Source organism: Odocoileus virginianus, chromosome 9 (assembly GCF_023699985.2).
Source record: "Odocoileus virginianus isolate 20LAN1187 ecotype Illinois chromosome 9, Ovbor_1.2, whole genome shotgun sequence".
Lineage (NCBI taxonomy): Eukaryota > Metazoa > Chordata > Mammalia > Artiodactyla > Cervidae > Odocoileus > Odocoileus virginianus.
Genome location: NC_069682.1, coordinates 44883877 through 44910135, shown reverse-complemented (window position 1 = coordinate 44910135; position 26259 = coordinate 44883877). Strand labels below are relative to the sequence as shown.

General features: G+C 40.4%; 2 long non-coding RNA genes across 4 annotated transcripts in view; both read right to left on the bottom strand.

Annotated features, from left to right (window-relative positions):
* Nucleotides 1–26259, bottom strand: part of LOC139036499 (uncharacterized) — a 258405-nt gene that overhangs the window by 168765 nt on the left and 63381 nt on the right. The window lies entirely within an intron of this gene.
* LOC110151263 (uncharacterized) lies at nt 698–9346 on the bottom strand. 3 transcript variants are annotated; one of them, XR_002318000.2, is made up of 3 exons: nt 8475–9342; nt 7936–8029; nt 698–1149 (listed from the first exon to the last, which is right to left on the bottom strand). It is a non-coding gene; the product is annotated as an uncharacterized lncRNA (long non-coding RNA). The 3 variants fall into 3 exon arrangements; XR_002317996.2 differs by having other exon boundaries at nt 7936–9346; XR_002317995.2 differs by lacking the exons at nt 7936–8029; nt 8475–9342 and adding an exon at nt 2087–2307.

Here is a 26259-nt window from a genome sequence, read left to right as displayed (position 1 = left end):
AAAGAATCTACATTTCCACAGTAATGAAAAACTGTTTTTTTAATCTATCCCAGAGAAATGGTCAGGAATATCACGGTACCCAGTGAGAGGAATGGCACTTGAGAGTGACCTCTTACAAGTGCTTTCTGGTCTCCTCAGAATCACTTAACCCAGGCCACCCTCTGTAATTCAGAGAGAATCAAAACCACAGTTTAGAGCCTCAAAAAAGTTCATCGAGTGGGGAGTAAAGAGCTCCTCAGAGTTCTGACGCAAATGGAAAAGACTTTTTTCCGCCCCTGGTTACCCCTCTGGGCCCTTTCACCACCTGGAAAAAAAATAATGGTACATGATTACGCAGAATAAGGGCCTCTCTCTCCCTCCTGAATTCATTTTTTTTTTTTTTTTAAGAATCTCTTTTCTAAAAATACAAGGAATTCTGTGAATCTTTTTTCTGCTTCTGAAATATTTTCTAAAGAATCTCTCTAGCACTTGCAAAGCAATGATTATGAATGACTAAACAGTCTTGCATATATTTCTGGAATACTTGGAAATGCCTCTGTTATTTTTGGAAAGATGTGCTTGTTCAGGTTATTCCGCAATGGGCAGCTACTGAGAATTCTTTAGTGATAAAAAGCCTGTAGCTCCACCTACTGCTTCCTCAAAAATGACAACCTGGTTTCAGGACTCAAAAATAAAAATGAAGATCCAGTGAAACAGCTTTATCTTCCAAATAAAACTCATATACTTAACTGATTTCAGTAAACATTTAGTTAAATGTTTCCACCACTGGCAAAACAAACATGTGTAGCCCGTACATTATGCATTACATGTAGAAGAGAGGGAAATAAAAGCAGGCAAGGAGTAAACTGTTGAGTATTTTGAAACATCTACCAAAGTTGTTGCCAACACCAGCTGAGGAGTGAGGTGGATTGGAGAAGTCCTTGGAGAATACACAACGTTAGGGAAAGAACAGACTTTAAAACACAAGCAAAATAATCACAAACATGAGGCCTCGTGGTGTCTTGTTTTGCCTGGATTTGAAGAAAATGGTGACAAGGGATCCAAAGGCAAGATAGAAGTGAGAGAATTCAAATCTTTAGCTGAATGCTCTTGTTAAAATGGTCCAACTCTCTGCTACCTTGTCCCTCCTGGTGGCTCACTCCACAGGATCTGGTTCAGGAAACGATTTCGAATGGAATTAATTCTTTTGTTTTGACTTTGTCCACTACTACCAAAACCCCCAAGTCAATGTCTCTACATTACAGCAAACTTTCTTGTCTAATTTCTAGAACCTCAACCACAATAGACAGTGCTGTTCTCTCAGTATGGGACTAAGAAATGCCATCTAGGAAACATGTTTTCCTTTTCTACCCATTTGTACTTCCTGTGAGTCTCAGCTGCTTTTTAGGTAAAAGTCAGTTTCTCTCCACCACAGCTGAAAAGAAATACATATTTCCCATTTTCTATTTTCAACTGTGAGGTGGACATAGTAGGGAAGAACACTGAAAACTATTAAGTCAGTCATGTCCAGGCATACAAGGTTTTTATTGCTAAATCTAGAGGGGTCTTTTCCCTGCTTTCATTAATCATACTTAGCTGCTTTAAAATGTGTACGGCTTTGGTTTTAGGGTAATGCAATATAATGTAATTATACCATCAATAGTATTTCTATTTTGCACCTTTGCATTTAGAGAACATTTTTGTCTTTATGGGGTTTTGGAGACAACTTCAATTGGATATAATTTTAACCCCTCCAGAGAAGTTGCCAGAATACCAATACCATTCATGCATGCTTTACCCAGATTCACAATGGGGCAAACCATAAGAATTTTGTTCCATTAGTTTTGTCACTCTCTCCATTTTCCAGCCCATTTGAGAATACTTTGCAAAATATCTTGCTCCTTTACTCCTAAATATATCAGTGTGTGTTTCCTAAAAAAAGAATATTTTCTTACATTAACCACAGTTCCAAAACCTAGGTGATTTTACCATTGGTGTAATTCTGCTATCTAATCCACAGTCCACATTCAGACTTCACCAATCATAACAATAATGTCTTTCCAGCTATCTTTTTTATCCTGGTCCAGGATCCATACAAGATTCCTACCTTGCATTTCAGTCTCCTTTATTCTGGAGTATTCTTCAGCCTTTCTTTATCTTTCATGATCTGGACAATTTTAAAAGAATCCAGCCAGCTCTTTTATACAACATTGTCCATTTAGGATTATGGTCTTTTGCCTTCTCCTGTCAGAGGACAGATGTTTTTTTCTCTGTTTATCACATGATTTGGCAATACTAACTTCAATCACGTGATGTGAAACGGTGCTCACCCACCAACATTGTTGCTGTTATTTAGTCTCTAAGTCATGTCCAGCTCTTTGTGACCCCATAGACTGTAGCCTATGTTGCTATGGGATTTCCAGGCAAGAATGCTGGAGTGGATTGCCATTCCCTTCCCCAGGGGATCTTCCCAACCCAGGAATCGAACTGGTGTCTCCTGCAGCTCCTGAATTGGCAAACAGATTCTTTATCACTGCGTCACCTGGGAAGCTTTCCCTTCATAAGTAATAAATATTTGTAGGGGATACTTTGAGACTATGAACATATCCTCAGTGCAGTGCTCAGCGCTCAGTCACTTACTCGTGTCTGACTCTTTGAGACCCCGTGGAGTGGAGCCCACCAAGCTCTTCTGTCCATGGAATTCTCTAGGTAAGAATACTGGGACAGGTTGCCATTTCCTACTCCAGGGGATCTTCCTGACCCAGGGATTAAGCTCGTGTCTCTTGTGTCTCCTGCATTGGTAGGCAGATTTTTTACCACTGCGCCACCTGGGAAGCCCATGAACATATACTAATTCTCATCAAATTTCAACCACTAGGATGTATTGATGATTTTTCCTGAATTAATTATTAATAATGATGCAAATTTTAATTACTACAAATATTGCAAAATAAGGATTTTCTAACACCATCATCCTTTCTACATATGCTAGTTGGCAAACCACATTTAGTCCACCTTATTTCAATATTAGCTTTTTGCAATGTCAATGACAACCCAGAAGCATATTTGCAAAGACCTAAACTGCTTATTGATTGGAAGAAATCAACTTTTCTTGAATCTGAAAAGTTTGTGGTTATTAAATCCCAACAGAAAATGTTAAATGCCTTCTGAAAAAATCTCTCCAAGTCATTAATCAAATTCTTCCAAAAACTAGAAACTATCAAATCAAAACAAAAACTGCACCTAAAAATAACACTGAATTATTTGATCAGCAAAATGATACCTATCAAATTAAAAATAGATTTAAAAACCTATAAAAAATTTTAAATAGGGTCTTTTGATTCATGAGGGGAAAAAAACAGTAAAACCTCAAGTCTGCTGAGAGGACTGCTTATTTGACTTATACACAGGGCACATTATGCAAAATGCCAGGCTGGGGGAATCACAAGCTGGAATCAAGATTTCTGGGTGAAATATCAACAACCTCAGATATACAAATGAAACCACTCTAATGGCAGAAAGTGAAGAGGAACTAATGAGTCTCTTGATGAGGGTGAAAGCAGAGAGTGAGAAAGAAGATTGAAAAAGCTGGCTTGAAACACAACATTAAAAAAGTAAGGTCATGGTATCTGGTCCCATCAACTAATGGCAAATAGAAGGGGGAAAAGTGGAAGCAATGACAGATTTTATTTTCTTGGGCTCCAAAATCACTGTGGACGGTGACTGCAACCATGAAATTAAAAGAGACTTGCTCCTTGGAAGGAAAACTATGACAAATTCAGACAGCATATTAAAAAGAGATTTTGCCAACAATTTTGCCAACAAAGGTCCATATAGTCAAAGCTGTGGTTTTTCCTGTAGTCATGTACAGATATGAGAAATGGATCATGAAGAAAGCTGAGCACCAAAGAGTTGATACTTTCAAATTGTGGTGTTGGAGAAGACTCTTGAGAGTCTCTTGGACTGCAAGAAGATCAAACCTGTCAAAATAAAGGAAATCAACCCTGAATATTCATTGGAAGGACTGTAGCTGAAGCTGAAGCTCCAATACTTTGCCTTCCAGATGTGAAGAGCTAACTCGTTGGAAAAGACCCTAATGATGGGAAAGATTGAAGGCAAAAGGAGACTGGGGTGCCAGAGAATGAGATGGTTAGATAGCATCACTGACTCAATGGACGTGAATTTGAGTAAACTCTGGGAGATAGTGGGGGACAAAGAAGCCTGGAGTGCTACAGTCCATGAAATCACAAAGCCGTTGGACACAACTTAATTGAACAAGAACAACAACAACAGAGATCCCAATCAGCCTGGTTTATCTCTTGGTGTGATAACTCAAAAGATTACATAAGATAAAAAAAATCCAGACAGATGGCAGAGTAGACGGAATGAAATGATGGGCAATATGGACCTTCTCCCCAAAATGTATAATCTTATCAATTTTAATCAGTCTTTCCAGCTATGATTATAGCACACCCAGAAGGAAATAAAGTAAGGAGTCCTTTGCTCAGGGCCAGCTTCAGGGGCATGAGACCAGTGCAGCCACACAGGACACCACATTTAGAAGGGCCCTCACCTGATTTCCGTGGTGGCTCAGACGGTAAAGCGGTGGCCTACAATGCAGGAGACCTCGGTTCAATCCCTGGGTCAGGAAGATCCCCTGGAGAAGGAAATGGCAACCCACTCCAGTACTCTTGCCTGGAAAACCCCATGGACGGAGGATCCTGGTAGGCTACAGTCCAAGGGGTCGCAAAGAGTCAGACACAACTGGGCGATTTCACTTCACCTGATTTGCTGCTTTGTTGTCAACATCCTGAAATCATTATTTTAAGAAAGAGCTCTTGGGTTTTATTTTGCACTGGGCCCCACCAATTATGTAGCCCATTCTGATTCCACTGACAAGACAAGTCCTAGCCTGAAGCTGGCTACTTCATTTCCTCTACTAAGGCTTTTATTTCAAGTTCTCAGCTCCTCTTCCTTAGATATATTTGCAGGAGCTTCTAATTAGCTTACTAGCCTCTTTTCTCTTACCTCCATTTTCTCATTCATAATATACAAATCACATCCTGCTGCAACCTTAAAACCTGTCAGTGAATTCTCACTGTATGCAGAATAGAGTTTGCATTCCTTAGCAAGGCACAGATGTCCACTGCAGAATGGTGTGATCTCAGCTGTACTGCACTACTCTCTCCCTTACCTCTTTCGTGCATCCTATGTTACTTCCCCAGAGTCATTGTCTCAGATGTCCTTGTCCCTCCCTCCCTCGGTTCATTCCTCTGCCTGGGCTGTCCTTCCCCCTCAGTTCTCTTCTCTGGAGAGCAGTAGACCAATGCAACCTCTGTAGCCTTCCCCGACTTTTCCCTGCATGTATGCTAAGTCACTTCAATTGTGTCTGACCTGTGCGATGCCATGGACTGTAGCCCACCAGGCCCCTCTGTCCATGGGATTCTCCAGGCAAGAATACTAGAGTGGGTTTCCGTGCCCTTCAGTGGATCTTCCTGACCCAGGAATTGAACCCATATCTCCTGCAGCTCTTGCATTGCAGGTGGATTCTTTACTGGTGAGCTACTGGGGAAGTCTGTACTTTTCCCTACGGCATACTAATTTTTGTCTCTTCTTTTGAATAGCATCTGAACATACTTCTGTGGTATTACTTAACCTAAATAGCCACAACAGTTTATTTACTCCTTTCCAGACAAACTGTGAGCCTCTAGAATCAGAACTCATATCCTGTTCTCTCTACTCTTAGCTCAGTGACTAGCACATAGAGGCACCAGCAGTAGTCATTCAAGAGATCTTTGAAATTGAACTGTCACTTAAGTAATAAGGAAATTTAAGCCCACAGTCACCCAGGAAACTAACGACAAAGCAAAAATTCAATCTCAGGTCACCTAATTATTGATTCAGTACACCATGCTGTCTTCTTCTGGTGAATTTTCCAATAAAATATCAGTCATTTTCCCCCACCAGTATTTGACATAACACATCCCTTTGTGCTCATCCAGGATGTGGGGAATTGAAGCAATACTGTTTCCCTCCTAGAATTTCACCAGAATATGGATTGCCTGATCTGGGTGACCACTAGGGGACTGCTATTCCAATTCTTCATTTCACCCCAAAGAAAGGAGAGAGAAGAGAGATGAAGAGGCTCTCCCTGGGTTACCTAATTAGTTACCAGGTGTGCTGAGTCTTAGGCCAGTACTAATCCCATTGACCACATTGTCTTGTAATTAAAGGGAAGAATCCAGATAAAATGCGTGATCATAGCAAATAAGTACTGCTTCCCTAACACCAGCCATTGGACTAATTTGCTTCTTTCCTGGACCAGCAAAGGACCATCTGAGATTTACACAGTGCTATAAAGTCTCTCAGTTTTTATCTCTACCATAGTGTAGGTTCCATCCAAGCATATTTGGATTCCCCTATGCTCAAACACAGATGGAGAAGCCTCCACATACCCTCTCTCTGCTCTGCATACCCCTCCCTAATGCATAAAGACATGTCTGAACATATTTGATTTCTCCATTCTAAAAAACTAGCTCTAATGGAAAGGCTCATATTACTAAAAGGTGAAAGGGGATTCCCCAACTACCTCCAACTATCCAATGGGTGCTCTTCAGAGAATAATTATTGACTTTTTCTAACACATCTGAAAAGGAGTGAGGAAGTTATTCCAACTCCAACCACAGGGACCTAAAGTAGACACCAGGAAGAGGAAAGACCGGGACACATAGTGGGAGGCTGGAAACAGATTTCTGATAACATAAACTGTCTTGAAAAGAATGGATTAAAATTTTATAAATCCTTAGATTGCATTTTGAGAAAACCAGTTATAGATCAGATTCACTGTAGAGTGTTCCATCCACTTTAAAAAAAAAAAAAGTTATGCTTCAAAAAAATTTCATAGACGCACAAAGCATTGAGCAAATGGAATATTTTAAATAGCTTTGTCAGCAACTTTGAAAACATCTTAAAAACAAGTGATGTTTGTTGGTCTCTGGGATTTGTTCCCATAGAAAACTTGGGATTAAAGTTACTGACTAAGAGCATATAATCTAGGAAGAAGGATTGAACTGGGGTCCAGCATCCTTGGTCAGTTGATGCCTGCTTCCTCCTAGTCCCCCACCATGGACACATTCAATGTGAATTGGCTTCCCTGGTGGTTCAGTTGGTAAGAATTCACCTGCATTGAGGGATACCTGGGTTCAATCCCTGGGTTTAAGACAACTGAGTCATGGATCAGAAGTCATGTTTGAAACACGCCATACTCTGTGCATATTTGTGTCTTTATCTGAAATATTGGGTCAGGAAAGAGCAAAGGCTTTGATTATGTGCCATTCAAATCCCAGCTCAGCCACTTCTCAGTAATGATATTTAATATCTCTGAGCTTCATTTTCCTCTTCTCCAAAATGGAAAATATATCATCTATCTTATAGGAATTTCGTGAGAATTCAAATTACTCAAAGGTACAATGTCTCCATTGTATGCAATTTTTTTTAAAAAAATGTTTTTTCATGTATTCCTTCCCACCTTCTCCCACATAGAGTTTTTAGGAGACAAAATAACAGAATATACATGCCTGACGTATAATCATCACATAATAAGTGATAATTTCTTTTCCCCTCCCTTCCACCTCACCATCATTATAATGAGGGTTTTGTGATAGCTAATTCCTAAAATCCCATCTAACTCTATAATTCTACTAATAAGTTCCCTGCTTCAACACTTAGCTTTATTTGTGCATCTTTGGATCCAGGACAGTAGCAAGTTGGCACAGGTATTTAATTAGTATTTGTAGCATTAAATTTCCCCTACTATTAAGCAGGTTTGAGGTAAGATGCCTGCTCTCTGTGTTTCTAGAACTATACACACTGAAGGAAATGACTCAGCTTCCTAAGTCAGAGGGAGGCTACGAGAGGGAAGGTACACCTGGCGGAGCACAGTAAGACAAGACTCACCTCCACAGGGGAGAAACCCCCGCCTCACTCTGTCCCCTTCACTGGGGAGCTTCCTCCGGACATCAGATGGCTGCTTCCAGAATTCAGCAGCATTCTGTAACAGTTGTTACATTTTAAAAGTACTGCATCAATGTGCTATTTTTAGCCATTGTCCACAGTGCAAACTGGGCCATCAAGGATCTCCCTTTGAACCTATATTTGATTATTGGCCAAATTTTCCATATCCTGTTAGAGGCTGTTTCAGAAACATCTGTTTTCATTAAAGAGTGATCAGGAAAGTGCTCTCACATTATAGAGGAAACAGGCTTTGTTTAATATGAATTGTTGGCACTATAAACCCTTGTTTCGAAGCTGAAGGAACAATCATCAACATCTGTGCCAAATCTAGGAAGACAGGCTGGGCCTCACTGACCACAAACCACAGGACTCAGTTCTGGGAAGAACTGCCCTAAAATGTAAGACTGGTGAAGTTCCAGGGTAAGGTCTCGATCACCCAGGTTTGGCACATGTCACCCACGAAAAAGGAAAAGGAAACTCACGGAGCTATGTTCCATCCTGCTCTGGGACCCTCTTGATCTCAATTAGTCTGTGGACAGATGACTCTCCGCTATACTTCCTCCATTGCCATCTCTCTTCTTCCTCTGCCTCTTCTTCAAAGATTAAATATTGAATTTGGGTCACTTCAAAAACTTAAAGAATTCACCTTCTCTCCTGTCCAATTTCCACCCTTATTACTCTAAGTCATCCTATAGTCTTGATATATTGTCTAATATGTATACATTTGATTTCGGTATTGGTCATTTGGTGATGTCCATCCATGTGTAAAGTCATCTCTTGTGTTGTTGAAAAAGGGTATTTGCTATGACCTATACATTCTCTTGGCAGAATTCAGTTAGTCTTTGCCCTGTTTCATTTTGTTCTCCAAGCCCAAACTTGCCTGTTACGAGGTACCTCTTGACTTCCTACTTTTGCGTTCCAATCCCCTATGATGAAAAGGAGATCTTTTTTTGATGTTAGTTCTAGGAGGTATTCTAGGTCTTCATAGAACTGGTCAACTTCAGCTTCTTCAGCAGCGGTTGTAGAGACATAGACTTGGATTACTGTCACATTGAATAGTTTGCCTTGGAAATAAACAGAGATCATTCTGTCATTTTTGAGGTTGCACTGCATTTTGGACTCTTTTGTTGATTATGAGGGTTACTTCATTTCTTCTATGGGATTCATGACCACAACAGTAGATATAATAGTCATCTGAATTAAATTCACCACTCCTGTCCATTTTAGTTCACTGATTCCTAAGATGTTGATGTTTATTCTTACCATCTCCTGCTTGACCATGTCCAATTTACCTTGATTCATGGACCTACCATTTCAGGTTGCTATGCAATACTGTTCTTTGTGACATCAGATTTTGCTTTCATGGCTGATTCATGTCAAAGTATGGCAAAAACCACTACAAGATTGTAAATTAGCCTCCAACTAATAAAAATTAATGGGAAAAAAAAGATTTTGCTTTCATCACAAGACGCATCCACAACTGAGTGTCATTTCCCCTTTGGTCCAGCCTCTTAATTCTTTCTAGGGATATTAGTAGTACTCCTCCACTCTTCCCCAGTAGCATATTGGACACCTTCAGACCTGGGGGACGCATCATTCGGTGTCATATCTTTGTGTCCTTTCATACAGTTCATGAGTTTCTCACACCAAGTATACTAGGCTGGTTTGCCATTCCCTCCTCCAGTGGATCACATTCTGTCAGAACTCTCCACTATGACCCATCTGTCTTGGGTAGCCCTACATAGCATGGCTCATAGCTTCATCACATTGTGCAAGCCCCTTCATCATGACAAGGCAGTGATCATGAAACCATTCAATCTTAAGGGAAATCAACCCTGAATACTCATTAGAAGGACTGGTGCTGAAGGTGAAACTCCAGTATTTTGATCATCTGATGTGAACAGCTGACTCACTGGAAAAGTCTCTGTTGCTGGGAAAGATTGAGGGCAGAGGAGAAGAGTGTGTCACAGGATGAGGTGGGTGGATGTCATCACTGATACAATGGACATGAACTTGGGCAAACTTTGGGAGATGGTAAGGGACAGAGAGGCTTGATGTCCTGCAGTCCATGAAATCACAAAGAGTCAGACATGACGGGGTGGCTAAAAAGCAACAACGATCTATACATTGATGTTAACAGTATAAAAGACATTTATTTTGCATCTACAGTGCATACAGCACTAAGATGTTCAACATGTGATCTTGTTATAAAAGAATATAGAGAGAAACTATGACATATATAGGAATAACTACCATGCAATGGAGCAAAAGCTAGTGTCTTCAGAGTGGTAGAATTCAGATGAGAGAAAGATGATTTCCAACTGGATCAGCAAGTAAAGGAATGGCCCGTGAACAGGCCTTTTAAGGATTTTAGTAGGCGATGATTGTTGGGGGAAATTCTTTGCAGGTAACAGGAAAGGCAGAAGAAAAGAAGCATCCTATATAAAATTAACACACAGAAATCCCTTGCATTCCTATACACTAACAATGAGAAAACAGAAAGAGAAATTAAGGAAATGATGCCATTCACCATTGCAACAAAAAGAATAAAATATACTTAGGAGTATATCTACCTAAAGAAACGAAAGTCCTATACATAGAAAACCATAAAACACTGATGAAAGAAATCAAAGAGGACACAAACAGATGGAGAAACATACTGTGTTCATGGATTGGAAGAATCGATATTGTCAAAACAGCTATTCTACCCAAAGCAATCTATAGATTCAATGCAATCCCTATTAAGCTACCAACGGTATTTTTCACAGAACTAGAACAAATAATTTCACCATTTGTATGGAAATACAAAAAACCTCGAATAGCCAAAGTAATCTTGAGAAAGAAGAATGGAACTGGAGGAATCAATCTGCCTGACTTCAGGCTCTACTACAAAGCCACAGTCATCAAGACAGTATGGTACTGGCACAAAGACAGAAATATAGATCAATGGAACAGAATAGAAAGCCCAGAGATAAATCCACAACCTATGGACACCTTATCTTCAACAAAGGAGGCAAGGATATACAATGGAAAAAAGACAACCTCTTTAACAAGTGGTGCTGGCAAAACTGGTCAACCACTTGTAAAAGAATGAAACTAGAACACTTTCTAACACCATACACAAAAATAAACTCAAAATGGATTAAAGATCGAAATGTAAGACCAGAAACTATAAAACTCCTAGAGGAGAACATAGGCAAAACCCTCTCCAACATAAATCACAGCAGGATCCTCTATGACCCACCTCCCAGAATATTGGAAATAAAAGCAAAAATAAACAAATGGGACCTAATGAAACTTAAAAGCTTTTGCACAACAAAAGAAGCTATAAGCAAGGTGAAAAGACAGCCCTCAGATTGGGAGAAAATAATAGCAAACGAAGCAACAGACAAAGGACTAATCTCAAAAATATACAAGCAACTCCTCCAGCTCAATTCCAGAAAAATAAATGACCCAATCAAAAAGTGGGCCAAAGAACTAAACAGACATTTCTCCAAGGAAGACATACAGATGGCTAACAAACACATGAAAAGATGCTCAACATCACTCATTATCAGAGAAATTCAAATCAAAACCACAATGAGGTACCATTACACACCAGTCAGGATGGCTGCTATCCAAAAGTCTACAAGCAATAAATGCTGGAGAGGGTGTGGAGAAAAGGGAACCCTCTTACACTGTTGGTGGGAAAGCAAACTAGTACAGCCACTATGGAGAACAGTGTGGAGATTTCTTAAAAAACTGAAAATAGAACTGCCATATGACCCAGCAATCCCACTTCTGGGCATACACACCGAGGAAACCAGATCTGAAAGAGACACGTGCACCCCAATGTTCATCGCAGCACTGTTTATAATAGCCAGGACATGGAAGCAACCTAGATGCCCATCAGCAGACGAATGGATAAGGAAGCTGTGGTACATATACACCATGGAATATTACTCAGCCATTAAAAAGAATTCATTTGAATCAGTTCTAATGAGATGGATGAAACTGGAGCCTATTATACAGAGCGAAGTAAGCCAGAAAGATAAAGACCATTACAGTATACTAACACATATATATGGAATTTAGAAAGATGGTAATGATAACCTTATATGCAAAACAGAAAAAGAGACACAGATGTACAGAACAGACTTTTGGACTCTGTGGGAGAAGGCGAGGGTGGGAGGTTTAGAGAGAACAGCATTGAAACATGTATATTATCTAGGGTGAGACAGATCACCAGCCCAGGTTGGATGCATGAGACAAGTGCTTGGGCCTGGTGCACTGGGAAGACCCAGAGGGATCGGGTCGAGAGGGAGATGGGAGGGGGGATCGGGATGGGGAATACATGTAAATCCATGGCTGATTCATGTCAATGTATGACAAAACCCACTACAATATTGTAAAGTAATTAGCCTCCAACTAATAAAAATAAATTTAAAAAAAAGAAAGAAAGAAAAAAAAAAAAGCATCCTAGAAACCAAAGGCAAAACAGGAACTTGGCCATCAAAAAAATTCCAACCAGTCCCTTTCTGTAATGAGTTAGATGACTGATAAATACAGAAAACCACTTACAAAAGCAAGGTTTACAGACTTCACATAAGCACTAAATGGCACTGTGCATGGTGAGTTAGGAGGAAGACACCTGACAGAGATAGGTGATGAACTGGACACTACAGGCTGGGCTTGGGTTGGTATGGGCAGCAGGGAAGGCATTCCAGGAAAGTAAAACAACTGAGCTAAGACATCACCTCTATGAACCCCTTTCTTCCATTTTCTTAAACATACCCACTCATTCCTTCATCTGTATTTATTGAGCACCTAATATGTGCTAGGCATGAGAGATATAGGAGTAATTGTGTGGTATCATGAGTCTCTTCCTAGCATTTACTGTATCGTGGGGATGACATTAAATAAGCCCAAAAACAATTAGAATTCAATTGCAATTGTGATAACTACAGTGAAGAAAAAGTACAGGGTATTTTGAACACCTGTAATTGGAATCCAGAATTTGGTTTTCTCTTTAGAGGTTCTTTTTAAATTCCAACCAGGTGCCAGCATATCCCACTTTCTCCAAAGCAAGCCCATGGCCCATGCCATCTTCTCCCAGTGCTCTGGGGCTCTGTGGACCTCCTTGTGGGTTCTCTAGTCCCCTTGCCTTTTAAGGACCTGAATTGGTATTACCAGTTTATCCTCAATACTGGCTGCACCAGTCCTGTGATGGCCTTGGGAGCTGTCCTTGCCTGTCCAGATCCCCTAGACCAGCTGCTGTCAGCATTGGCTGCTGATAGTTCACAGCTGCTCCCATCTCAGGAAAAGTCCAGGAAATGCCTAGAAGTTGCCCCACACGTGGCTGCATGAGAACATATGTGTATATGCAGCAGACACCCCGAACCCACTCCACCCCCTGCCATGACCCATAGAGATAGGGACGCAGAAGCCCAAGCTTCTTACCTCCAGTGAAACAACTGTGTGGTGTCATTCAAGCTCCAGAATATTCTGGTTGAGGCCAGACTCCATCCAGCCCACGTCTTTGCCCAGCATCTTTCTGGACCCCATCCTGGCCCCCTCACAGGTTCACCTGAGACCTCTGCCTCCATAAATCACTTGCTCAAAAATCCCAGCTCCAGCTCTGCTTTTAGGAAACCCACCTAAACTCTGTCCATTTCTGGATACTGCAGTGCCTTCCGATTGCAAATTTCCCACCCCCACCCACGCTTTGTACTTTCTCCTTCAATGTGCTGCATAAGATGCCAATAAACAGTGAAATCAGACCAGCAGTCAAACAAGGGAAAGAAAGGAAGAAAAGGTCCTGAGCTAATCATTCCCTAAAATAAATGCTGGGTAACAATGCAGCCAGACACATTATACAGAATTGTCACTCTTTAAGGCTTTTCACTTGATAAAGCATTTTTAAGCATTCTTTTTCATTTCCCACATAACACATATTCCCCGTTCTAAAACTTTTTAATATGCTAATATTAATAGCACTTTATTGAGGTATTTATACACAGTAACATGCACAAACCTCAAGACTACAGCTCAATGAATTTTGCCACTTAATTCATACGAATGTCACTCAGATAAAGACATAGAACATTTTCTGCACCTCAAAATGTTCTCCAGTCAGTCTAGGCTTTCTATCCCCCAACAGAGGCAAATTCTGTTTTAATTTCTCTCACTATAACAAGTTTTTACATAAATGCAGTCATATAGTATATCTTTTCTGCCTGGCTACTTTTATTCAACATTTTTTGGACTTCAGTCCATGTTGTTGTGTGTTAGTTTGTCCCTTTGCATTGCTGAGTAGTACGTGTCTGACTCTGCGGCTCCATGGACTTGCCAAGCTCCTCTGTCCATGGAATTCTCCAGGCCAGAATACTGGAGAGGGTTGCTGTTCCCTTCTCCAGGGGATCTTTCCAACACAGGGATTAAAACCCAGATCTCCCACATTGCAGGCAGATTCTTTACCAGCTGAGCTAAAATGGAAGCCCTTTCAAAAGTATCCCATTCGATGGATACACCATACTTTGTATTTCTCCAGTCTCCAATTGATGGATTTTTATGTTGTTTCCAGGATTGGACAATTATACACAAGTCTGCTATAAATCTCCTTGTAGACCCCATGTTGAAAGGGTTTATAATTAGCTATAGAAAGTCTATATAGTGAATCTTTCTTTCCTATTGTACAGTTAGAAAGCAATAAACCTATGCCATGGAGGAAAAAATCCAAGGTAATAAATCTGCAGACTAAGATTATGGGAGGGAGATTAGGCTTGAGTTCAGGGTGATTGCATGCTCAGTTGTGTCCAACTCTTTGCAACCCCATGGACGGTAGCCAGGCTCTGCTGTCGATGAAATTTTCCAGTCAAGAATACTGGACTGGGTTGCCATTTCCTACTCCTGGAATCTTCCTGATCCAGGGATCAAGCCTGAATTTCCTGCATTGGCAGGCAGATTCTTTCCAGGCACTACCTGTAAAACCTGAGTTCAGTAGGCAGTTTTAAGACACCCAGAAGCCAGGAAAGCAGGGCCTGGGAGGCAGACTGTTCCAACCCAGTGGTCCTTCATATTCGGAACCTTCATGCACTTGATCTCAGCATGGAATTGTCAGCTATCTGCATTCATTTACCTACAACAAATAGATTATCAGAACTGGGGTCTTCCCCTAGACTTGCATGAGGACAACAGATTCAGCTCACAGTAGTCAGTTATTCAACATAAAAGATATTCAATTGAACGTGACATCCTAATAGGATTTCTAGGGCAGTGGTCCCCAACCTTTTTGGCACTAGGGACTGGTATCATGGAAGATAACTTTTGCATTTTATTTCTATTATTATTACATTGTGCTATGTAATGAAATAATCATACAAATCACCATAATGCAGAATCAGTGGTGGTCATGGACTTGTTTCTCTGCAACTAGAGAGTTTCATCTGGGGGTAATGGGAGACAGTGACACATGAAGTGCATTGCTTGTTTCCAGTCTACTCTATCACCTCGTTTTGATTGATGTCACCAGAGAAAATCCTGCTACACAAAGATAGGATGTTGGAAATGGAAGCAGGCTTTTCAGTGCTTTTTTGGCAGTCTCAAAATATTCCACTTTGACTTGACTCCAGTATGTATGGAGATTTGACGTTGTCTCAAATATACTTTAAAGGCCACTGACATTGGCAATCTCCAGCAGTTGACCTCTTCTAGCACAAAGTTGATTCACCTGGCTTATTCACAAATGGGTCGCAGATTCATTCCTTGCCAGTTTGGATGTCTTTTGTGATTGGGAAATAATGCTCAAACTCTTTTGAAAGCTGAGATAGGTGATTGTGAACCATCTGGGAGAAAGATGGCTCTTGCTCAGTCTCTTTCAAAATCTCTGCTAATGTTTGAAACATTTCAAAAATCCCTATGTTCACTTGTTGCCCTCATAATTCCGGTTTGGGTTTGAATGAAAACATTTTAACTGCTGACTTGAACACAGTTGTCATTCTTCCCTGAAGTGACAAGTTGAGTTCATTAAGCAGGTTGAATATGTTACACAAGAAAGCAAATTTTGTGACTTGTTCTGGGCTACTGAAATGTCTGCAAGTGGAGACTGTTTTCCTAAAAGAAGTCTCTGGAGCAGCTCTCATAACTCAGAAACTCTGGCCAGTGATCTACCTTTAGAAAGCCATCTCACTTCTTTGTAAAAGAGATGTGTGTACTCTGTGTATCTCCTCACAGAGATGCACAAACAGACATGAGTTAAAGGCATGCACTTTAATGTGGTTGATCATCCTGCAAAACATTGTTAAGTTCAGGTGACAGTTTAGAGTTAGTCAGCATTTCTGTATGGATAACTCAGTACATAGACTCACATTCAGAGGCAATCTCTATGACCCATGTAGTGAAGGACTGGTGCTGAATCTGCAACTCCAATACTTTGGCCACCTGATGTGAAGAATTGGCTCATTGGAGAAGACCCTGATGCTGGGAAAGATTGAAGGTGGGAGGAGGAGATGACAGAGGATGAGATGGTTGGATGGCATCACCAACTCGATGGACATGAGTTTGAGCAAGCTCCAGAAGTCGGTGATGGACAGAGAGGCCTGGCATGCTGCAGTCCACGGGGTCACAAAGAATTGGACATGACTAAGCGACTGAGCTGAACTGAACTGAGAGAAACCAGAAGACTGTCCAGTCACGGCAGCTGCTCTGTTCACGCATGTAACAACACAAATTGATTAGTCTGAACCTGTGGTGTTGGTTAGCCACAAAAGTGCACATAACATATCCTCATGCACATTCTTCTGAAAAAAATATACTGCACAAAAACCAGCGTTGTTGCCTTGTTCTCAACATCGGTAGACTCGTCAACCTGGGGCATAGTACAATGACGCCTCTCTAACAATTGTTCCTCAATATCCTCTGCTAGTTCATCCATTCATCTAGTTATGGTGCTAGCTGAAAGAGGAACATATGCCATCTTTTGAACTGCAGCCTCTCCTAAAAGTTCATGAAAAATGTACACAGTAGCAGTCAAGATCAACTTTTCACCAATAATAAAGGGCATCTAGCTTTCCAATGTAATTACTACTAATAATGATGTGCCCAGTGCAGACACATTTTTTTTTGGTTCAAGCTCTTTTTTTGCCATCATCAGATTGATACATTTAATAAACATCTGCATAAAATGTATAATTTTTACTTTATAACAGCTATCCCTAACATCAAGGTAATTTTTTTTAATTTTTTAATTGAAGGACAATTGCTTTACAGAAATTTGTGGGTTTCTGTCATATACCCAAGAATTAGCCATGGGTACACCCATGTACCTCCTGGACCTCCCTTCCATCCCTCCCTCCCATCTTCCTCCCCATCCCACTCTTCAGCCTGTCGAAGAGCCCCTGTTTGAGTTCCCTGAGTCATTTGTCACAGCAAATTCCCATTGGTTATCTACTTTACATGTGGTATTGTACATTTCTATATTACTCTCTCCATACAGCTCCCTTTCTCACTCCTCTCCTGCTCCCTATGTCCATAGGTCTTTTCTCTATGTCTGTTTTTCCACTGCTGCCATGAAAATAAATTTATTAGTGCCATCTTTTTAGATTCTATATATATCAGTAAATGTCAGTAAATGATATTTATATTTCCCTTTCTGACTTACTTCACTTTGTATAATAGGCTCTAGGTTCATCCACTTCATTAGAACAGATTTAAAGGTGTTCTTTTCATGGTTGAGTAGTATTCCATTGTATATATGTACCACATCTTCTTTATCCATTCATCTGCAAATGGACAGCTAGTTGCTTCCTTGTTCTAACTATTGTAAATAGTGCAGCAATGAACATTGGGGTACATCTGTCTTTTTCAATTTTTATTTCCTCAGGGTATATGCCTAGGAGTGGGATTGCTGGGTCATGTAGTCTTCTTCCTAGCTTTTTTTTTTTTCCTTGCCAGCCTTTGTTATCTCCTTTATTCTTTTTCTTTTTATTGAAAGATAATTGCTTTACAGAATATTGTTGTTTTCTGTCAAACCTCAACATGAATCAGCCATAGGTATACATATATCCCCTCCCTTTTGATCCTCCCTCCCATCTCCCTCCCCATCCCACCCCTCTAGATTGATACAGAGCCCCTGTTTGAGTTTCCTGAGCCATACAGCAAATTCCTGTTGGCTATCTATTTTACATATGGTAATGTAATTTTCCATGTTATTCCTAGGTTTTTAAGGAATCTCCATACCATCTTCCATAGTGGCTGTATCAATTTACATTCCCACCAGCAATGCAAGAGTGTTCCCTTTTCTCCACACCCTCTCCAGCATTTATTGTTTGTAGAATTTTTAATGATGGCCAATCTGACTGGTGTGAGGTGGTATCTCATTGTAGTTCTGATTTTTGTTTCTCTAATAATGAATGATGTTGAGCATCTTTTCATGTGCTTGTCAGCCATCTGTATGTCTTCTTTAGAGAAATGTCTCTTCAGGTCCCTTTCCCACTTTTTATTGGGTTGTTTGCTTTTCTGGTATTGAGTTGTATGAGTTGCTTATATATTTTGGAAATTAACTCTTAGTTGTTTCCTTTGCTATTATTTTCTCCCATTTTGAGGGCTGTCTTTTCACCTTGCTTGTAGTTTCCTTTGCTGTGCAAAAGCTTTTAAGTTTAATTGGGCCCCACTTGTTTATTTTTGCTTTTATTTCCATTACTTTAGGAGGTGGGTCATAGAAGATCTTGTTTGATTCATGAGTGCAGACACATTTGATGAAGTGGATGTTGTTCAGTCACTCAGCCGTGTCCAACTCTGTGACCCCATGGTCACAGAGCATGCCAAACTTCCCTGTCCTTCACTATCTCCCACAGTTTGCTCAAATTCATGTCCATTGAGTCAATGATGCCATCCAATCGTCTCATCCTCTGCCCCCCGCCTTCTCCTCATGCACTCAATCTTTCCCAGCATCAGGGTATTTTCTAATGAGTCAGCTCTTCACATCAGGTGGCCAAAGTACTGCAGTTTCAACTTTAGCATTGGTCCTTCCAATGAATATTCAGGGTTGATTTCCTTTATTTTGACTGGTTTGCTCTCTTGATCTCTCAAGAGTTTTCTCCAGCAACACAGCTTGAAAGCATCAATTCTTCAGTGCTTAGCGTTCCTTATGGTCCAACTCTCACATCTGTACATGACTACTGGAAAAACCACAACTTTAACTATGTAGACCTTTGTCAACAAGGTGATGTCTCTGCTTTTTAATATGCTGTCTAGGTTTCACATAGCTTTACTTCCAAGGAGCAAGCATCTTTTAATTTCATAGCTGCAGTCATCATTCCCAGTGATTTTGGGGCCCAAGAAAATAAAGTCTGTCACTGTTTCCAATTTTTTCCTATCTATCTGCCATGAAGTTATGGGACCAGATTCCATGATCTTAGTTTTTTGAATGTTGAGTTTTTTTTTGTTTGTTTGTTTTTTTAATTTAATTTTTTTTTTTATTAGTTGGAGGCTAATTACTTTACATCATTACAGTAGTTTTGTTGGGTACATGAGACAAGTGCTAGGGCCTGGTGCACTGGGAAGACCCAGAGGGATCGGGTGGAGAGGGAGGTGGGAGGGGGGACTGGGATTTGAATGTTGAGTTTTAAGCCAGCTTTTTTACTTTCCTCTTTCACCTTCATCAAGAGGCTCTTTAGTTCCTCTTCAATTTTTGCCATTAGGGTGGTGTCATCTGCATATTTGAAATTACTGATATTTCTCCTGGCAATCTTGATTCCAGCTTGTGATTCATTCAGCCTGGCATTTCACATGATGTACACTACATATAGATTAAATAAGCAGAGTGACAGTAAACAGCCTTGACATACTTCTTTCCCAATTTTGAACCAGTCCATTATTGCATGCCTGGTTTTAACTGTTGCTTCTTGACCTGCATATAGATTTCTCAGGAGGCAGGTAGTCTAGTGTACCCATCTCTTTAAGAATTTTCCACAATTTGTTGTGCTCCACACATAAGTGGTAGCCTTCAATAATTACTTCTGTTCTTCATGTTCATGTTTTTTTTTTCTTTTCTTTTGAAAAACTCTGCAGGGTGCTTGGTCTCCACATGGCAAAGCAGTTTTGAAAGTTTTGTGGCTTTATTGGATAGCCAGTCAACCACATATTATATATATAAGCAGACTTGGAGAATGTGAATCACTTATTGCAAGAAACCTATAATTTAAGTAGGACTCTTTGTATTTTCTTTTAAATGCAGCTTTCTTTTTGTTGGCAGTCTTAGAGTCTTCTGCTGTCTCATCCCTGGGCCTTTCCCCCCTTTTCAAAGAAGCTCTCCAGTAACTGTTTTATACTCATTTTGGTTAGGGTTAGCTTGTGGGCTTATCAAAACTATGACAGACAAGTGCACAGCACTAGAAAGATGCATGGATGGAAGTGGTAAATAAAATAATGGGCAGGCCATTTGCAGACTAAAATAAGTGTGGGAGTCTGACCTAAAGCCTGCCACAAGATGCAACTGTACAATAGAAGTACATCAACTCACTTGCCACTATACAGCCTTTCACCAGATGCAGCTTAACTGTCACTTTCCACTCAATGATAGAGTTTTTGATATGAGTCTGTTAGTAATTGATTTACTATGGCCTCTGAGCAGTCAAACCTCTCTGCTAATGATAATCTGTATTTGCAGCCACTTCCCAATCCTAGCATCACCAACTCAGCTCCACCTCAGATCATCAGGCATTAGATTCTCATAAGGAGCATGCAAACTAGATCCCTCACATGGGCAGTTCACAGTAGGATTTGCACTCCTATGAGAATCTAATGCAGCCACTGATATGACAGAAGGTGGAGCTCAAGCAGTAATATGAGGGATGAGGAGCAGCTATAAATACAAATGAAGCTTTGCTCGCTGGCCTGCTACTCACCTCCTGTTCCAAAATCTGATTCCTAGTGGTGCCAGTCCATGGTCCAGGGTTTGGTATCCCACCCTTAAGTAGGACAGCCCCCACTTAAGGGATTTATTTTCCAGTACAGGAAATTCCCAAAATCCCACATGCGTTTTACAGCCCATACTAAACTCACTTCCTGCTTTACTAATTTCTTTACAGCAGGCTTCCACATATTGAGAGTGACATTTTTATCTTGAATTATTAAAGTACTGACTTTATAAAAACTCAATTATTTAACATTTACAGCTACATAAGAGCTAGGTCCCATTATTATTCTCATTTTACAATTGAATAAATAGGCACAGGGAAGCTAAGTAACTTGCCCAAGTTCTGCAGCTACCAAAGTCATGCTGCTATGTCCACTGGCTTGTTTTATGTCATTTTTAGTACTGAACCATGAAGATGGTTAAGAAGATTGCCCTATAAAATAGCAATTATATTTATCTATAAGCCACAGACTCAAGAATATAGTACACTAAGACCAAAAAAAAAAAAGGAAAAACAACAAAATATATGGGTTTTCCAGGGTCCTAAAAAGCTGAAAGTGGACACATAATAATATGCCCAAGTCTTTAAAACACTGGAGACCCAGGATGGGAACATGGCCTTGTTGCTCCCATGGCTGGTTGGAAAATTAGGAAGGACCTGAATGCCAGGAACAGTTCCTATTTGGGGCACAATTTGTTTGCAGCAAGTTTCCCCAGGGCAGCATACAGGTCACATGTGTTAAAGAGCTTCGTGTTGAGAGCAATGCTCTTGGCCTATGGCAGGGTCCTCCAAATTTGGCATGAAGAGAAGGAACTTGGGATAACAAGATCAACTACACTGCACGCACCCCTGCACTGAGTGGTCACTTAGTTTCTGATGTGATTCCACGTCCTTAGAAACAATTTATCCTTAAAATGATGAGGGGTGATCTTTTCCAAAAAATTGATAGCCCACCAGAGATGTCATAATAAAAGTTAAAAGAAAAGCAAATACCTTAGGTCACCAGTTAGAGCCTTTTTACTCTTATTTGACTTAGAAGTCTAACAAACATAAAAGAGAAAAGAAATAGAGCAGATGCAAGGCCACACATAGCAAGAGAAAAGATCCCTGAGCCCTGACAAGCAGGAAGTAAGAACTCAAAGACTATAATTCAGCTTTGTTGTTATTCAGTCACTAAGTCATGTTTGACTCTTTGTGACCTCATGATCTGCAGCATGTCCAGCTCCCCTATCTTTCACTACCTTCCAGAGTGTCCTCAAGTTCATGTCCATCGAGTCAGTGATGCCATCCAACTACCTCATCCTCTGTCTCCCCCTTCTCCTCTTGCCCTAAGTCTTCCCCAGGATCAGGGTCCTTTCCAACAAGTTGGCTGTTCCTATCAGGTGGCCAAAGTAAGGGCACTTCTGCTTCAACATCAGTCTTTCCAATGAGTATTAGCGTTGATTTCTTTTAGGTTTGACTGGCTTCAACTCCTTGCAGTCTAAAGGATTTTCAAGAGTCATGTTCAGCACCACAATTCAAAAGCATCAATTCTTTGGGGCTCAGCCTTCTTTATAGTCCAACTCCACACAGTTGACTATTGGAAAAGACATAGCTTTGACTATGTCTTTGTCAGAAAAGTGATGTCTCTGCTTTTTAATACAGTCTAGTTTGTCATAGCTTTTCTTCCAAGGAACAAGCGTCTTTTAATTTCATGGGTGCAGTCACCATCTGCAGTGATTTTTAGAGCCCAAGAAAATAAACCCTGTCACTGTTTCCACTTTTTCCCCATCAATTGCAACAACATTATGGGACCAAATGCCATGATCTTGGTTTCTTGAATGTTGAGTTTTAAGCCAGCTTTTCCACTCTCTTCTTTCACCCTCTCCAAGATGCTCTTCATTTTCTCTTCATTTTCTGCCATCTTCTGCCCCTTCATTTTCTGCCATTAGAGTGGTATTATCTGCATATTTGAGGTTGCTGATATTTCTCCCAGAAATCTTGATTCCAGCTTGTGATTCATCCAGCCTTACACTTCACATGATGTTCCCTGCACATTACTTAAATAAGCAGGGTAACAATATACAGCCTTAACATACTCCTTTCCCAATTTTGAACCAGTCTGTTGTTCCATGTTTGGTTCTAACTGTTGCTTCTTGACCTGCATACAGGTTTCTCAGGAGGCAGGTGAGGGGGTCTGGTTTTCCGATCTCTTTAAGAATTTTCCACAGTTTGTTGTGATCCACACAGTCAAAGGCTATAGCATAGTCAATGAAGCAGAATTAGATGAGTTTTTTTGGAATTCCTTTGCTTTTTCTATGATCCAGTGGATGTTGGCATTTTGATCTCTGGTTCCTCTGCCTTTTCTAAATCCAACTTGTGCATCTGGATGTTCTCAGTTCAAGTACTGCTGAAGCCTAGTTTGAAGGATTTTATCATTACCTTGCTAGCATGTGAGTGAAATGAGCACAATTGCATGGCAGTTTGAACATTCTTTGGCATTTCCTTTCTTTGGAATTGGAATGAAAACTGACCTTTTCCAGTCCCATGGCCACTGCTGTGCTTTCCAAATTTGCTGACATATTGAGTGGAGCATTTTAATAGCATCATCTTCTAGGATTTGAAACAACTCAGCTAGAATTCCATCACTTCCACTAGCTTTGTTAGTAGTGATGCTTCCTAAGGCCCACTTTGTCAGGATGCATTTAACAGGAGGCTTCCTGTGTGCTGTTTTGGATCTGTTGGGAAACCTTTGGCCCTTATTAATTCCTGAATATTCAGGAATTAAGAGGAGAAGCGTGCCTTTCCTGGGGCTGAGGAATCTAGGCATTTCCTTTGTTAGTTTCTCTTTATGGTGATAAGTACTCTCTTCTCTCTTTAACAGGGATCACCTTGTGTTTTTTAAGTCTGGAATTTTAACCTTTATCTTTGCTGAGAATAACTACCTTGTAAGACAGTATATATGCCAACGTCCTGTTGATTAAAACACCTTTGCTCTATCAGAGTTTTGGTCCCTGTGTCTTTCTTTCTTTCTTTCTTTTTTTCTTTCTTTCTTTCTTTCTTTCTTTCTTCCTCTTCCTCTCTTTCTCTTTATCTCTCTATTTCTGGCTGATTCCCTGGAACGCGAAAGCCGGCTACGTAACCCAGGGAATATTAGCCTCTTTCCTTCTTTCACTTTCTCATCGTCGACTCCGGACCACCAGGTTCCAGTCCATTAGAGGACCAACTTTATTTTCACTTGACTTTGCACTCCAGGATATCTGGATCTAGGTGAGTGATGACACCATCGTGGTTATCTGGGTCATTAAGACCTTTTTGGTATAGTTCTTCTGTGTATTCTTGCTACCTCTTCTTAATCTCTTCTGTGTCTCTCAGGTCCTTGCCATTTCTCTCCTTTATTGTTCCCATCTTTGCATGAAATTTTCCCTTGCTATTTCCAATTTTCTTGAAGAGATTTCTACTCTTTCCATTTCTATTGTTTTCCTCTATTTCTTTGCATTGTTCATTTAAGAAGGCTTTCTTATCCCTCCTTGCTATTCTCTGAAACTGCATTCAGTTTGGTATATTTTTTTCCTTTGTTCTTTGCCTTTCACATCTCTTCTTTTCTCATTTATTTGTAAGGTCCCCTCAGACAACCACTTTACCTTATTGCGTTTCTTTGGGGGGGGGGGGGCAGGAGCGGGGAGTGATGGTTTTGATCAACACTTCCCACACAATGTTACGAATCTTTGTCCATAGTTCTTCAGGCACTCTGTCTACCAGATCTAATCCCTTGAATCTATTTGCCACCTCCACTGTATAATCATAAGAAATTTTATTTAGGTCATATCTGAATGGTCTAGTGTTTTTCCCTACTTTCTTCAGGTTAAGCCTGAATTTTGCAGTAAGGAGCTCATGATCTGAGCCACAGTCAGCTTCAGGTCTTGTTTTTGCTTTTAGTCCTGCTTTTTTATTTTCCATATTTCTGGTGATCTGCCAGCTAGGACTTTGCTGGACCTCCCAGGGCTAGTCAATTCCTAGAAACAGCAGACAACTCACTTGAGAACATGTCATTCATATCAAACTAATCAACCCAGAACCCAAACCCCAGCTACCGCCTTTATCAAGCTCTCACACTCATGGCACTTTCCACCTTCTCTATTCACCCCCAGGGCCAGGTACCAGGCCGCCAGGGAGATCTCCTATGCTCCAGAGCCTGTTGAAATTATTCAAACTAGCCAAGCCTAAGCCTATTTACCCTGCCTCATTTATTCCTTCCCATGGAGACTACAGTAAAAGTTCTTACCCAAGTTTTCCACTTCTGTGTCCTGGCCAACACTGGTGCTTCCCCATGTGGCCCTGCATGACATGACATGCATCCTGTTTCTAGGTATCTGTGAGTTAAAAACTTCTTACTTCATGACCACCATTTCCATTTCTACATGTCTTACCACCCCTGATTAAAACAAATATCAGCTACTCTTGAAACATCATATTACATCATAGTATATAACGTTAAATTCATAGTGACAACCCTAAGTCATTAAGAAAATGATTAAATCCTGGTAGAACGTAAATGACAAAGCACAAGTTTATATATAATCCACTATACATAAACAGAATAACATTTCTTTCTGTTTTGTTTTTGTTTTTTTGCTTTGATGCTTTCTTTGTATAAGTGTTACAGACTCATAGCAAAAATAGAGAGAGGGAGAGAGAGAGAGGCAGACAGATGATAGATCACTATCTTCTACCTTATTACCCCTATTTTTGCAATTAACAGTGTTTTGTGTATCATTTCAAGTATTTTTATATAAAGACTCACATTTCCACTTATTTTTATTTATACCAAATCAGATGGTACTAGACACATTGTTCTGTAACTTGCTTTAGTTTACTTTACGTAATTCTTATTACTATTTCTTCTTTTTTTAATCTAAGCCACAAAGATTTACATTTTAGAAAGTGATTTAAAAGTTTTAAAAGTAGTGGAACTGATATGCAGAGAGCAAGATATTGTAAGCACAGAGTACAGAAAACCTCTTTATTCTTTCCTACACCAATTTCAGGATCTGTTCCTAAATTTTAGCAGCTGTATATTAAGTGGGGTCTAGCCTTACACTCGGAGAAGGCAATGGCACCCCTCTCCAGTACTCTTGCCTGGAAAATCCCATGGACGGAGGAGCCTGGTAGGCTGCAGTCCATGGGGTCTCGAAGAGTTAGACTTGACTAAGTGACTTCACTTTCACTTTTCACTTGTATACATTGGAGAAGGAAATGGCAACCCACTCCAGTGTTCTTGCCTGGAGAATCCCAGGGATGGGGTCGCACAGAGTCGGACACAACTGAAGTGACTTAGCAGTAGCAGCAGCAGCCTTACACTGTCCCATGCAGTAGCCATTAATCACATGTG